The sequence below is a fragment of the Anser cygnoides genome, chromosome 1 (genome assembly GCF_040182565.1).
Source record: "Anser cygnoides isolate HZ-2024a breed goose chromosome 1, Taihu_goose_T2T_genome, whole genome shotgun sequence".
In the NCBI taxonomy this organism is placed as follows: domain Eukaryota; kingdom Metazoa; phylum Chordata; class Aves; order Anseriformes; family Anatidae; genus Anser; species Anser cygnoides.
Window position 1 is genome coordinate 139639750 of NC_089873.1, and position 14021 is coordinate 139653770.

The window sequence follows — 14021 nt, forward strand, 5'->3', positions numbered from 1 at the left end:
TATTTTTGAACTCTTCATTAAAAACACATTTGTTTGCTCAATTAAATGCCAGGATGAACTCTGAAATACCAAAAGGTTCAACTAAAAATCTTCCCCTCTTTCTTTAACCATTATACTATATAGATACTTCCTTCAGCACCAGTTTTGTTTATTTCACAAACATATACAAAATAGCATGAAGGATATAGCTGGCACCAATACCATATTTTTTTTTGGGGGGGGTTTCAGGTGTTTTTTGGAAGGCCAGTCCTAATACACCAACTCAGAAACACTAGGCTGATTCGCTTCAAATTGAGGAGTAGGGGGCAAGCCCCCAGCAGAGTAAGGCACAAGCCCCCCACGCCACCCCTCACGAGCAAGTGGAGGCAAGGGATAACAAACAGGAGACACACACTGTGCCAGTAGGATCTGGGTTGATAAAAAGCAACAGGGAAGCGACAGGAAATGCAATGCGGTGCAAAAGAAAAAGCAAAGAGATTTTATAGAAGCTAAACACAGCGTAGACATACGAAACAAAGCTCTGAAATTCATGGGAGCTTTCCATAAACGCTGCCTGTGAAACCAAGCATCACCAGGGGAAGAAGCATCAATGAAGATTTCTGTCTTAAAATCCAACTCTTAACAGCAGAAAGCCAACTGGATTAAAGACCTAGGTTTGCACTTAACCGCTATTGCCAGGCTGTAATTTACCATAATACTCACCAACAGCCAAGCCCCCAAACCAAGAACGGCACTGGACAAAAGCAGCGCTTCGTGCTTCTTTCCAGAACCACCCCAGATACTTGCTGCCACTCTCAACAAAAGAGGCAGCCACAGAAAAAGTCTGCCAGGGGCCTGGGAAGGGCACTGAGACAGGACCAAGAGCCTGCGACGTCGCCCAAAACGCCCATTCAGGTTGTGCTGAGCAGGGACCCTGCCACCTCTCCAGGCAAGCAGGAGAAGCTTGCTGGCGGCACAGCGAGCATCCTTCTTGATGCAGCTCCAGCACTTCACCAGTCCTCTATCAGCACCGGACGCTGAAGGAGCTCATCCTTTCTTCTTTACATCTAGCATCCTGGACACTACTCTTACCACTTTTGTTATGCCTCAGTCCCCTCCCCAGGCCAAATACAATCTAGTTCTTACACTCTCTGCTCAGAGGCCACGTTCCCTACATTTCTGAGCCTTCTGAGTTGCTCTACATCACCCTTTCCAGGGTTGGTCCACAAAAAACAATAGGAAATTGTGATGCCCAAAGCTGGGCGAAGTATTCAGGCTGAACCCTTCCCTGCACAGAAAATGCTCTCCTCTTGTTACAGGAAATTGTTCTTTCCCATTATGCAAGCTCCAGGCACGATGTACAAACCTGAGTGCATTTGCTTTTTGCAACAACGTGGTCCTGCTGCCTCCTGTTCTGCTGGTAAACAGCCACTGCAGCTTCGTCAGCCTCTTTGGCCCCTACTGCACTCCATCCAACTTCTTTTTCCAGACTGTTTCTCTAGTTTGTCAAGATACCTGTAAAATGCAAGGCATCTTCCCAAACAGACATGTAGCTCCATCCAGTTTTAGCTGGATATTTAATGAGTATAATCCTTACTCCTCCATCCACACCATCAATTAGTTAATACTGGACCTAGGAGAGACCACTGTTAAACTTCACTAAATTCACTTGTCTAGTTTAAAAATTAATTAGTAACCATCCTCCCAGTTTTCCAAGCAGCTGCTGACATTCCTGTGAACATTTTCATTTAATCCACATCTTCTCAGCTGCTTCTGATAGCATGGGTTGTCTGATAACTTCTATCACCTAACGTGCAATTCCCACCTCACAAATGACTTGCAAGACTGCATATTAGAAAGTTGGTCCTGTGATGCTTCATTCACAATAAATAATCCCACAGATATAACAGCTGCTGAGCCGGGAAAGTTATTAGAAAACCATTTTATTATTTCCAATTTTTTAGACAGCCTCGGATATTTAACACATGTAACCAGCTCCCCATAGACTACCAATAGCATTACACAGGCACCTTAGAAAAGGCAGATCGAGATTTTTATGCTACCAAGGTAGCACTGAAAATAAAGCCAGTTGTTTTCAAGGTTACAGATCAATGATAATATGAAGCAGAAAGGCAATGGTACTTTTTCCCTCATAACTACAAGGGGAAAGAATCATTATAAGAATAAGAACCCAGATATACACTGGATAAAGTTTTGGGCTAACTGAGAAGATGCTTCCAGGCTATATTTATCCTACAGGGACACAAAGTAGAAAAGACAAAGTCACCAAGCTCTGACAAAAGTATTTTGAATCCTTACTCAGTAGTCATAACAGAGTTGAACTTTTGATTGTTTTAAACTGCAATCTGGTGCTTCTTCCTGAGCTTCTAAGAGTCTAACTAAAATGAACATTCAGAAGCTGCTCGATTTTTACCCCTTTTCCACATCAAAAACCATGCAAATTCCTTTTCCACATTGAAAACCATGAAAATCATCTGGTATAAATCCACAACCTCGTTGTAAAAACCTAAAGATAGTCCACTTCACCTTAAGGAAGCTCAGAGATGCAGAAAGCATCTAATAAAGCCTGCGACTCTCTGGCACCTTCACTTCCTCACACCCTCGCAGAAACGTTTCGTTGCACCTTCACGCAGCGGCGAGCCTACTGCTAATTACAACCAGCAACTCCGTAACTCTCAGCAACCAATTAGAATTTGCTGGGAAAACAATTTCCCACAGCGGCTTAGCCCATTTTGGATGAACAATGCAATGGGATGTCTAGAATGATAGGTTTCATAAGACGACTAACCAGTACCATCAACCCCATTTATGAATTGCTCTGAAGCCCTGGGCCCCCGGGCGCTCGGATGGTGACCCAACGGAGCAGTTATTTGGCGTGTGTATAACGCCAGCCATTCTGCAAAATGCTCAAAACTTCTCATTTATTGCTTGAAATTACTTGTTTCACAATGTAATTAGCATATACAAGCAAAGAAAAAAAAAAGAGTCAAGGGCTGAAATAACTGCCTTGCAGGGGAAGGCCACCAAGATCAAAATACACACGGGATTCGACATTATGTGCACCCTAAGGTGGGCGTTTAAGCCATTTACATTCTTCATATAGTGGCAGGATGTTAACACGGGTGAAACAAAAGGAACGAGTCTGCGAGAGATCAGACGCAATGGGATGAAACCAAAGAAACAAATAATTTCGGCATAGCATTAAGGAAGCTTCTTGACAGTAAGAGCTATTGGTCTGCATCCCCAAGGGGAGGAATGGAAGCTGCCGCTCCTGACGCTGAAACAAAGATTGGACAAGAGCGCTGGTGCCTACGCTGCCAAGAGAACATCCTCCAGCTCCGCGTTTCTCAAACCGGCCCGAGGGCAAGAAAACAAATGGGACAAGTTGGGCTTTAACCATCAACCCACCTCATTCGACTTGCTCATCCTGTGCTAAATAGAGGGACTTTTATGTGCATTTCCTAAAGCAGGGTGATGGCAGTGCTATTTCATCTCATATTCTGAAGGGAGACAAGCGAACACTGCAGAAGCAATAATCTAGATGACCTAGAAGCATCTTTTCCCATAGCTAATTTCCATTATTTAAGGCAACTATATTTGTGCACAGTTATGGACATCTTTAGCAGAGATCTTAAAATAAAAAAAATGGAACAGTTCACCAAGTGTGAGAACTTCTAAAACACGGTAACAGATGTTATGTTTTTGATGGCACAGCCACGCTGTTCTCATACACTCTGCAGAAAGTCTCATGACCCCACAACAAACACTAGAGAGTCACAAACGCTAAAAGCAGCATCACTGCTTCTTGCTGGATCCTCCAGACACTGGCAATGTAAGAGACCGAGCGCCAGATTTAGATTTAGGACTGCAGTGATACTGACCTGCGCAATTCAGTGCTTTCAAATTCAATCTCTGGCTCCGTAACAAGAAAACAAAACCCATCAGGCTCTAACTCCCCATGAAGCAAATGAAAAGGTCTGAACACTAGGACTCGAAGTACCCAGCATACTGAGGACAGCCAGTTCACACGCTGAAGAGAGAAGCACGTCAGATCTCTCTCCCCTCGCTTGGATTCAAGTGCTGATTTGCAGCCCTGTAAACAGATGCCTCTGGGGATCAGATCTGCACCAGGACCCTTCTTCCTCCTCTCCTCACCTCACGCACCCAATTCAGCATCACGAAAGGCCTTGGCAGCTACCACACCTGCAGAGCCCATCCCTCCTCCTGCAGCTCACCTTCCCAGCCCTCCTCCCTCATCCACAGAGACTCAGACCCACCTCCAGCCACCAAACCCCAACCCCTCGCCCTTGCAGGGCTCTGCCACTGCCTGCACAGATCACCCACAGCCAGCCACAGATCACCCACGGCCAGCACGAGCCTCTCCTCGACTTCACGCCCGCTAGCTTCCACCACTTATGTGCAAGATGGTCACTGATTGACGGGTAGATCACGAATAAGTTATCTCTGGATTACAGTAGGAAAGCTAACTCACAGCTGGTTGGCAGTTGTCAAGAAAGCATTCTGGATAAGCTTAGCTGTAGTGCTCACCACTGTGTAACTCCCAGGTTCACAGAGACTACAGCATGTATGCTCCCAAGTTTCTTCAAGAGCTCTGGGTACAAGGACGCTAGAGTCCGAGTATGTAAAACAGTTTGGATATGGTGAATACCTTTCATCTTACTAAGCTCCCAAGAACTAAGCTTACACCAAAAGAAAGCTGTCAGCACCTGACACTTACCAGTTGCTGCATGTTATTTTTATTGTTAGTCCACTGAGCTACTCACACCGAGCTAGATCTAATTTAGTGTATTAAACGCCTAGGAAAAAACAATTACTTCTTCCTGGTCTTGAAGGTGGTCTCAGCACCCACTGAAACATCATCCAGGTAAACAGCTCACCTCACATCCAAAGGTTTAGCCATATTTAACTGAATGACAGTCGGTTCCCGGAGAAGGAAGGGTGAGAGACAAATAATAGTGCTGACTTCACTTGCTCACCACAGCGATCTAGAGTATTTTCCACACCCCTCATCAAACTCATGACATGGGCATTTGTGAGGTGCTATAAGGAAAGGCCCCCATTCCCCCTCGGTCAGCCATCTAGCCATCACGTCGGCGTTCAGACCTCCTCCCCCCGCAAAGAAACCCCACGAATAAATAGAGCACCCAAGCTGTGCACTGGGACGGCACAGACAGGGCTGGAGCACAATCAAGAGACAATTACCGAAGCAGCAGACCAGAAAGCGCGCTAAACAAGGCTTAATCAACTTCATCCTTTGTGGCTGCAAATTCCAAAGCAGCGACCAAAAATTAATTCTTCCTTGAAGATGATCCTAAATCGTCAGAAAGGGTTGGGGGTTGTTTGCCTGTGTTTTTTTTCTTTTCTTCCTTTTTTTTTTTTTTTAAATGCTATGAAAAAAGACTTGTTAGTCGACACAGGTTTCTTTTCCAAAGCCATTCCCGCTCAGTCAGACAAAACAAATGACAAGTTCTGAGAAACAAGCAGGGAAAACGTGGCCTCAGTGGAGTCAACAGGCATTAAAGTCAGTGCCAGAACGAAGCCAGCAATCAGCAAGACATTTATCTAATGAATTTGTTAGCCGAACTCCCGTGGGAGAAAACTGTATTTATTTCTTCTCAAAATCTCCAGATGCAGGCATGCCGGGGGGGAGGGTGTCAAGATCGAGTTGTAACACAGGAGGACGACTCCTCTTAAGCACCTGCTGCCAGGAGAGCTGCCTGACAAAAGGAAAAACAGGGCCTTCAACAAAACCATCTAAAAACGCCGAGATTTTTACAATTTATTGATTTTTTTTTTCCTTTTTAGCAAGACTCCTGCTTTCCAAAGCTGTCACCTTCGTGGAGGCGAGGCTTTTGAGGTTTTTTAGGCTTTGAAGGGCTACGCCAGGGGCGCAGCAGGGCCGAAGGCCGCCCTCAGCCCCAGCCGCCTCCGTGCCACAGGCACCCCGAGGTCCTCGGTGCTGCGCCTGCCGGACTCCACCGGTGACCCAAAGGCAGAAAGAAAAAGCAAATTCTGTCAGTAGGTTTACTCCCTGAGAGTCTTCTGGCACTCCTGCCTACCTGAAGCACAAAAATCTGTTCTTACTGACGTAATCCTGTCAGTTTCTCCACAGAGAGGGTAAACAGGGGAGCGGAGCTTTTCATCCTCTGAGGATTACCATCGTGCAGCTGAACTCTCAACTCTGGCTGACTGAATCTCCACACACCCCTAAAAGACTATGAAGAGGTGGCACAGAGCACCCTGACGTGGCCTAACACCTCCAAAAGATCTGGAGATGTTTCACTACGGCCAAAGAAGCCGGGTAAGGGAGTGAAGCAAGCTCAACTTGTGCAAGGGCCGTCACTAATGCTGTTTCTTCAAAATCAAATGTATATGACCAGCTCGACCACCATAACATAACTGCTCTAGCATGATGCCTCCAAGTTGTTAGAAAAGCTGGTAACTTTCCTAGAAGGAGAGTAAAATATGTTCCCTAAAGTGATTTCAAAGAGGTAAGAAAGAAGCATTTTGACAAAAAAAAAAAACATAGGGCAGAAAATTGGTAGAAAAGGCTTTGAGAACAAGCACATCTGAAGTCACTTTGAAGTGTTTTGAAAGTTTCTCAGCTAAGTCAATGCTTTCCCACTGTCCTGTTTTTCCAGCGGCTCCTCTTGATACATTAAGTTTCTTTTTCTCTTTTGAAGACTACACATTATCTGTGCAAAGTAAATGATACTGATGTGTGTTTTAAGTCAAACACAGATTCAACTTGCTTAACCAAGCAAAACACACATATGTACAGGCATAAGACCACAGAAGTTTGTGTGAAATACATTAGCAAAATACTAATTAACGCAAGTGTTCACTAAAAAAAAAAAAAAAACACATTTTATAACATGTTTTACTTTCCACGAATTTTAAAAAATACAACTTGATTTTTCAGTGGATGATCCTTTTATAAATCCATATGTAAACACACACAAATACCTTCTCACATAAAAACACCAGTGAGGGGAAACACCATCTTCTATCAGACCCACCAAACCTACACAGATCTTATTCAAAAAAAATCCCCGGAGGTTTGTCAAAAATATTTTCAGGCTGACTACAAATAATCTGGAAGTCCGTTCTGTCTGGAGTTTGGTACAGGAGACAAATTTAATGTGACCTAGCTGATTTATAGGGTCCCATGAAAATTGTGAGACACTCACGAGAAATGCCTGTTTTCTACAGCAACAAGGAAAAAGTTGGGGAAGTCAAGGCAAAGACAAGGGGGGCCAGCCAAAGACCGAGTACAAAGGCATCAAAGACATGGCTGGAAGAGATAAGGAGGAACTATAAATCACATTCGAGTTGTTGTGTGCGCTCGAGGCTTTTTTCCCCTTTTTAATTTACTTCAGACCTTTTTTCAACTCTTAACCCATTCATACCTCAAGTGGTGGACTGTTTGAAATGCTGAAGTCAAGCATGCAGAAGCAAACACACAAAACAAATTGATTCCAATAACCTTAAAAAGAGAATGAAGTGGCACCTGCAAAAGCTATTAGCCGCCAGTCTGAGTTCACACACACCCATTTGCTGTTGCACCCGGCAGCTTCTGTTACATACAGAGGCTCTGACCTAGAACATGCACACAGAAGACACCGGGCAAAGGATCCAAGAGCACTTAAGCCAGATTAATCCCAGTAATGGGAGTCATGGGCTCCGACTGATACCACGCTGTTTGTCAGGAGTGCAAGCTTTCTGATAACTTACGTCCTGCCTTCTCTGAAGTTTTCTGACATTTGTAGAGGATGAAAAATGAAAACCCACATGTCAGATTTAGCAAAGAACCCTGTATACTCAGCTCTCAGCAACAGAAGACAAGAGAGTACTAAGTACTGGTACATAAACTAATTTCTAACCTCATCCTCCTTCACTGAGCTCAGACCAGAGACTTTATATTTGACAACGGCTTTTCCAGTTATTTCACCTCTGCATAGCTGTGCTTAGAGCAAGCCAGGTCTCCATCAAAACTGCAGCAGCGTACATGGATGTAACCTGACAGCCACTGCCAAAGTCTTTCAATTCCCACTGCAAGTAAACTAAGCATTCTCTAGCTGTATTAAAAAAAAAGTATTTCGATCAAAAATATATCACACTTACTACCAACTTCAGCATACTCGTATTTGGGCACTTTTCATACTTCATCATGAAAAATGCCCAAATAAAGAAAAGCTTTCAAAATTTACATAAAATATCACTGGAAAAGTATAGTATGAGATCATAATAATTAAAAAAAATAAAAAAAGAACGGATACCAGTTGCAAAGAATACCCAAAACCAGCTTGCCTTATTTTTATTTGTATCGGAAATTTGGAATTATTTCATCCCACAAGTTTTCACCTCTTTCATTTCTTTGCCCAAAAACAATGAAGCAGCACTAACCAAAGAAAGCACAGAAAATTAATTTCTGCAACAGGGACAAAGCATTCAGCAAAAATAATTTCCAGAGAAGAATCAATACCATTAAGCAGGAGTGAATTTTCCTTCCTCTGTATGCCAATGGCCATTACACCACTGTTCATAAATACGCACCTTGTATTAACATCAGCCTTTCAGTTCCTCCCTCACTCTCAGCACATTCTGCTACAGAACTGCAAGTCCAAATTTGTCTGGCAAAATGCTTCACTTACTTCTTAAGATTGCTCATTTCATGCTACGCTGGAAATGATTATGTTGTTAACATAAGGAAGACTGCAACTTCATTATCAGGTTTAAGTATCTGCCTTTCAGCTGCTTAAATGACAGTCAATTTGATTTTTTTCAGAAGAACACAGCCGCTCTTGAATTAAGCTGATACTGAAGAGTAGCTAGGACTCCCCCAAACGAGGTTAAGGCTACCAACGCGCAGCACCGCTGACGACCGGCCATCCTTCCCTTGTCACAACGCCGGTCGGCATCCGTGGCAAACACAGAAAACTATTTTCTGCGCTAGAAGCGAGCATTTTCTCCTTGCTATCAAACAACACTTAACAAGGTTTACCTTTCACTGCAAATGATCACCTGCTATCGCTACTTCCCCTCAGTCCATTACCTGCAGCGAGAAGAGCCTATTTGCATCAAGGCAGGCACGGGAGTGCAGATTTGTCACCCTCCTTCCTCTGCGAGTGCTAACAGGGGCAGGAGACGCATGACTCCTGCGCCCTTCTGCAAGGGCCCCCTCGCCCTACGATTGCCTAGCTGAGCGCTTTCCCCTGCATTTCCACAACTCGCTGGCATACGGCGTGTTTTGGCTGCGTGAGGTTTTCTCCATGAGAGCCCAAACCTGCGTGGGATACGGCCCTACTTCAAACGACGAGTCCCCCACAGCCGCTTCAATACCAAGGCCTGCAAATCAACACTTGAAGAATATTAAAGAAATGCAAGCAGTTAAAAGCAGAACAATGAAGAGAATTAAAAACCACAAGTAATCCCACTAGGGACATTTCTCTCCTCCCCTGTCAGGGTGCATGCTTCTCCTATATGCTTTGTACACAGCGGCTCAAGACCTAAGACTTCCTGTGCGGCAGTAGAAAGAAAATACTGCCAATTCATTCTGCTATACATCAACAAGACTTTAAATATTTAGTGCACTGCAAATAGTAATTTTCTCAATATCTTAGCGGTCTTTAAAGCAAGCATTATTTAAAAATTGCCTGGCCTGTTCAAAACACTCGCAATTTTAGAGCGGCAGGAAGGAAAGCTCTGAGTTCGGCTGTGATTTTCAAGCGCTCGTGTCCCTGCATCAACCCAACAGCTGTGTCAATCTAACAGCAACATCTTTATGTTAGAAAGAAAAAAAAAAAAGTGTTTTGTCTAAGACTTGAAGATATGTCAGGTATTTCGCCTGCACGAAGAGCTCTGCTTGCCCAGCACCGTGCTGCAGGTAAAAGCAAGGCGGCTCGGGGCCCAGAGTTGTGCAGCAGTCATCCTCGGCCCCGTGCCGCAGAACAGCACAGCGGGAGCCGCCCGCGGCCAGCCCCGGGGCCCCGTAAGCACACACGGCCGGCTGGGACAGGACTCGCAGCGGGTCAGGTGCTGCAGCTCCTCACCACACGCTTGGGCCGCCTTTTTAAGAGAGAAAGGAAGAAAAAGGGAGGAAAAAAAAAAAACCAGGCCCGGACAGCAGTAGAGTAGCCAAATAATACACAACCCCCCTCCAGACCGTGTGACAAGCTTATTCATTTCAGCAACCAGTCGGGCATGTGCATAAACCTGTTTTTTAACATCTCCCTACAGCTCTAATTAAAACACGCGGAGGCATTAACGACACGAAGCATTACGCTCAGCCTGCAGTTCGATAAGCAAGACGCCCCACAAGTGCAGCGTAAGAAACGACAGCGCTCCCAAGTTTTAGACGCAGCTGAAAGAGCGAAGGTGAGCACTTCAGTGCCCCCCATCCAGGCGAGAGCCTGTCCCAGGGCATGCGAGCCCCCACATTCTCCATCTCCCACACGCTGCAACAGGATCCACAAACGCCGTAAGCGCAGATGCTGCCTGGAGAAGGGCGACTCGAAAGTAAGCGAACGTGAACGAGCAAGCGGCCCAGGGCAACAGGGAGGCTCTGGGCAATTACAGAGGGGTGGGAGGGCGACGAGCGACGCACGGGGGCCTGGCATCGCTCCGCACGAGCCGGTACCTGGGCTGCCACGCTGCGCTTCGCAGGGCTTTGCGCTGGCTAACGTCCTCCGGCTGAAATCCCTCGAAGCGTCTGCAAAAGTAGTACTTATAAATGCAGTTTATAAGTAATAAATCTCTGCGACCCCTAATAGCAAATAGATCTCCGCGGCCCTGGACTACAAACACAAACAAGAGTCATTTTAAAGCGAGAAGCGTATTTGAAAAGAGGGGAGGTGACTCCTGTAAAAGAGCAACACGAAGCTCAACGCAGCCTTGTGCTGAAGTGCAGAAAGCCACGCAGCTGCCTGGCTCCCCGGAGGTGGCAGCCCCATCTCGCTCTGCCCTGCCCCATCTTCCACCTGCACAACACCTGACCGAGCCCCCGCACAACACTTCATACACCCAGCAGCCTTTCAGGATGCGAACAGCATCTGCTGGCTTCCATTACATAAATACCTCCGATAAGAGCTATTATTAACTTGTTAGTTTCCATTTTAAGTAAAGTATGTCAAAATCGCTTTTATGCCTCCAATTACACGAAGCCTCCAGAGTTATAAGCACTTCAAACCTTCACAAAACAAAGAGAAATGCCACACAATCTCACAGGAGCTGTTTCCCTTTCCAGAAATTCCCAAGACGCTGAATTCCCTTGCCCACAGCTCCCCCAAAAGCAGTGGGAGTGGGAAGAGCGTAAGTTCACGTGACTGAGCAGCAAGTTTTGACTCAGCCCATTTTGGCCTGCAGCGCACGAAGCAAGCCTTGCTTGGTCCGAGATGCAGGGCACGTCAGCCAAGAAGCAGTGACACCGCTCATCTAGATAGAAAGGTAAGGTTTTGGTTATATAAAAAAAACATGAGAAAACGATAGCAAAGGATAATAAAACATTAGCTTTTAAACTTTGGTCGAATACAATATTCTTAATTAGCAAACTGGCCCGAAAAGTGGGCAAAAAAACACTGCACCATCAAGGCTGCTCGGGCAGCAGCCCCCGCACACCGACATCCAAGGATTCAAGGAGAAAGTCGCGCCGCACAAACAGCTGCTGGCGTCGCATTTTCGCCTAGGGATCACGAAAGAGGCGCTACAAGAACAGGTACGTGTTCTCGCCCTGGATACAGCCCAGCTCTCGCTGAGCTAACGGAAAATGCACGGACGCTACGCCGTGCTCCTCGCCCTCTGGGGCACGACCTTCCGGAACAGATTTCGGAGGCTGGAACAGCCACCTCAAGAGAGCACGGGGAGCAAACGCCTTCGGGATTTCGACTCCAACTCACGGCACCCCGCGCGGGGTCCCGCCTGGCTTCTCGCCAGCAGCCTTACCAAGCCAGCGGCGCCCACCACGGCCTCGCGCGCCCGCGTTCACGCCACCCAAGGACCAGGCCCCTGGCTGACAAAACCCACGCACGGGCTCCAGCAGGCTCTGTGGGTACATGCTCTGCAGCACTCGGCACGCGGTAGCTATCACACACAACGCAAGGTGTCCTTATATAAAGACGTACAGGTAAAAAAATAACTCAGGTGCTGCCAAACGGTTTTGTTTTGTTATTTCGAAGTTTTCCACGAAAGAACCAGCCACCTCTACAAAAGCCACACGAAACCAAAAAGCCCGCAGCAGTCTCAGGTGTCCCAGTGAATCCGAGGTGACAACTTCCCGAATTTCGGCCGTGGAAAGGACGCCTGCAGAACTGTAGGAGAGGAAAGCTGGGTTTACCCCAGCACTGGGCTGAGGTCCTCCAGCCAGACTTTTACGTTCACAGTGGGTTTTCATAATTTTAGTGAGCTCCCAAACAAAGATGCATCCCTGCCAGTAAGTGACACCGCAGCACGTGCTCCCGCTCTTTGACAAACCTTTGCACGTACCTGCCGCGTGTACGTGAGATAAATAAAACCCTAAAAACGTTGTGCTGGCTGACCCAAGCCAGGGGAAATTTTTCCGCTGGGGGGGAAGGGAGGGAGGCCAGTTCTGCGCACGGAACCTAGATGGAGGACGCATCAAATGAATGACAGGTAAAACAGAAGCAGCTGCAATTATGTTGGTGCCCTTCCCCGCATACAAAGCCAGCCTCCTCGGAAGAGAGCTTTATTCCGCTCCTCTTTGGCCTGAAGAGCAGAGCGTGTCGCGTCTAGCCTGGAAGGAGGTCAGAAGTTCAGTTTACAACAAACAAACAAACAAACAGCGCTCCAGCCCCTCGGCGCACCAACTCGCTTTGCGTTCGAAAAGGCACCTTGTCCACCAGAGAGACCTGAAGCGGCGTTTTCGCCCTGCGGGGAGCGCAGGCGACGGAGGCCTTTCCGCCGCCCCGCTGGGGAGCCCTCCGTCAGGCGGCGGCACCCCCCGAACCCTTCCGTCCCCCGCGTCCCCAGGCCGGCTCCGGCCGAGGCTGGCGCTCGCCCCGTCCGGGCGCGCAGGTGTGCGGAGATGCTCCGCGACCAACGCCGGCCCGAGGGAGGAACTTGGCCGCGGATAAGAGGTTCGGTGCGCCGAGGCGCCGCGCCGGTGCCCTCGCGTTTTGGTGTCGGCGGAAGGGCCCCCGGGGCAGGGCACCTCCACGGCTCCCGGCGCGCCAGCCGCGGGACCGCCCGGCAGGAGGGGGGTCCCCTCCCCCGAGGGCTGGGACACGCGGCTTGCAGGCGAGGCGCCCGCGGCTCTCCCGCAAAATACAGAGCGTTAGGAAGAAAAGGGGCGGGGGGGGAGAGATCCGCCGGCGCCGCGGGGCAGCCCCCGGGCCGGCTCCCCCCGCGTGAGGCCGCGCGGGCACGGCGGGGCCGCGCCTTGCCTTACCTCGGCGGCGTGGCGCTGCGGCTCGGGCCGCGCGGGCGGAGGCGTCGCGGCGGCCGAACTCAGTTCTAGCAAGTTCCGCGGCTCGGCGCGGCTCGGGCGCTCCGCCCGGTGCTGGCGGCGGCGGCAGTGCCCGGCCCGTGCCCGGCCCGGCCCGGCGGCTCCGCACCGCTCCGCACCGCACCGCACCGCGCCGCGCGGCCCCGCAGCGCCCCGCACGCCACACCCCGCCCCGCCGCTCGGCGCCGAACAAAAGGGCGCCCAGACGGGGCCGCCGCCGCCGCCGAGCCCCGGCCCGGGCCCCCCCCGGCGAGGCGGAGGGGAGGGGAGGGCAGGGGAGGGGTCGGCACGCTCGGGGCGGCCCCGCGGCGGGGCCGGGCCGGGGCCGCCGCAACTTTTCCCTGCGGGCGGGCGGCGGCACCGCGCACCCCGCACCCGCTGCTTCCTCCCCTCCTCCTCCTCCTCCTCCTCCTCGGCGGCGGCCTTGGCGCCAAACGCCACCGCCTCCTCCCCTCCCTCCCTCCCGCCGCAGGCCCGGCGCCTCCCCCGCGCACAGGCCCGGCGCGGCGGCCGCCCCCCGCCCCGCCTCCGTGCGGCCGGG

The 14021-nt window shown here is 49.2% G+C and overlaps 1 protein-coding gene across 5 annotated transcripts in view; it reads right to left on the minus strand.

Moving 5' to 3' along the window:
• The window catches only part of JADE3 (jade family PHD finger 3), a 60339-nt gene that overhangs the window by 46083 nt on the left and 235 nt on the right, over positions 1-14021 (minus strand). The window contains exon 1 of one of the 5 annotated variants that reach the window (XM_066983250.1): positions 13424-13575. The exons of 2 other annotated variants lie outside the window; for them this stretch is intronic. The gene's annotated coding sequence lies outside the window, so the exon portion shown is untranslated. Of the gene's footprint in view, positions 1-1345; positions 13233-13423; positions 13576-14021 lie in introns of those variants that run through there. 2 more of the 5 variants (XM_066983242.1, XM_048051165.2) reach the window with 2 other exon arrangements.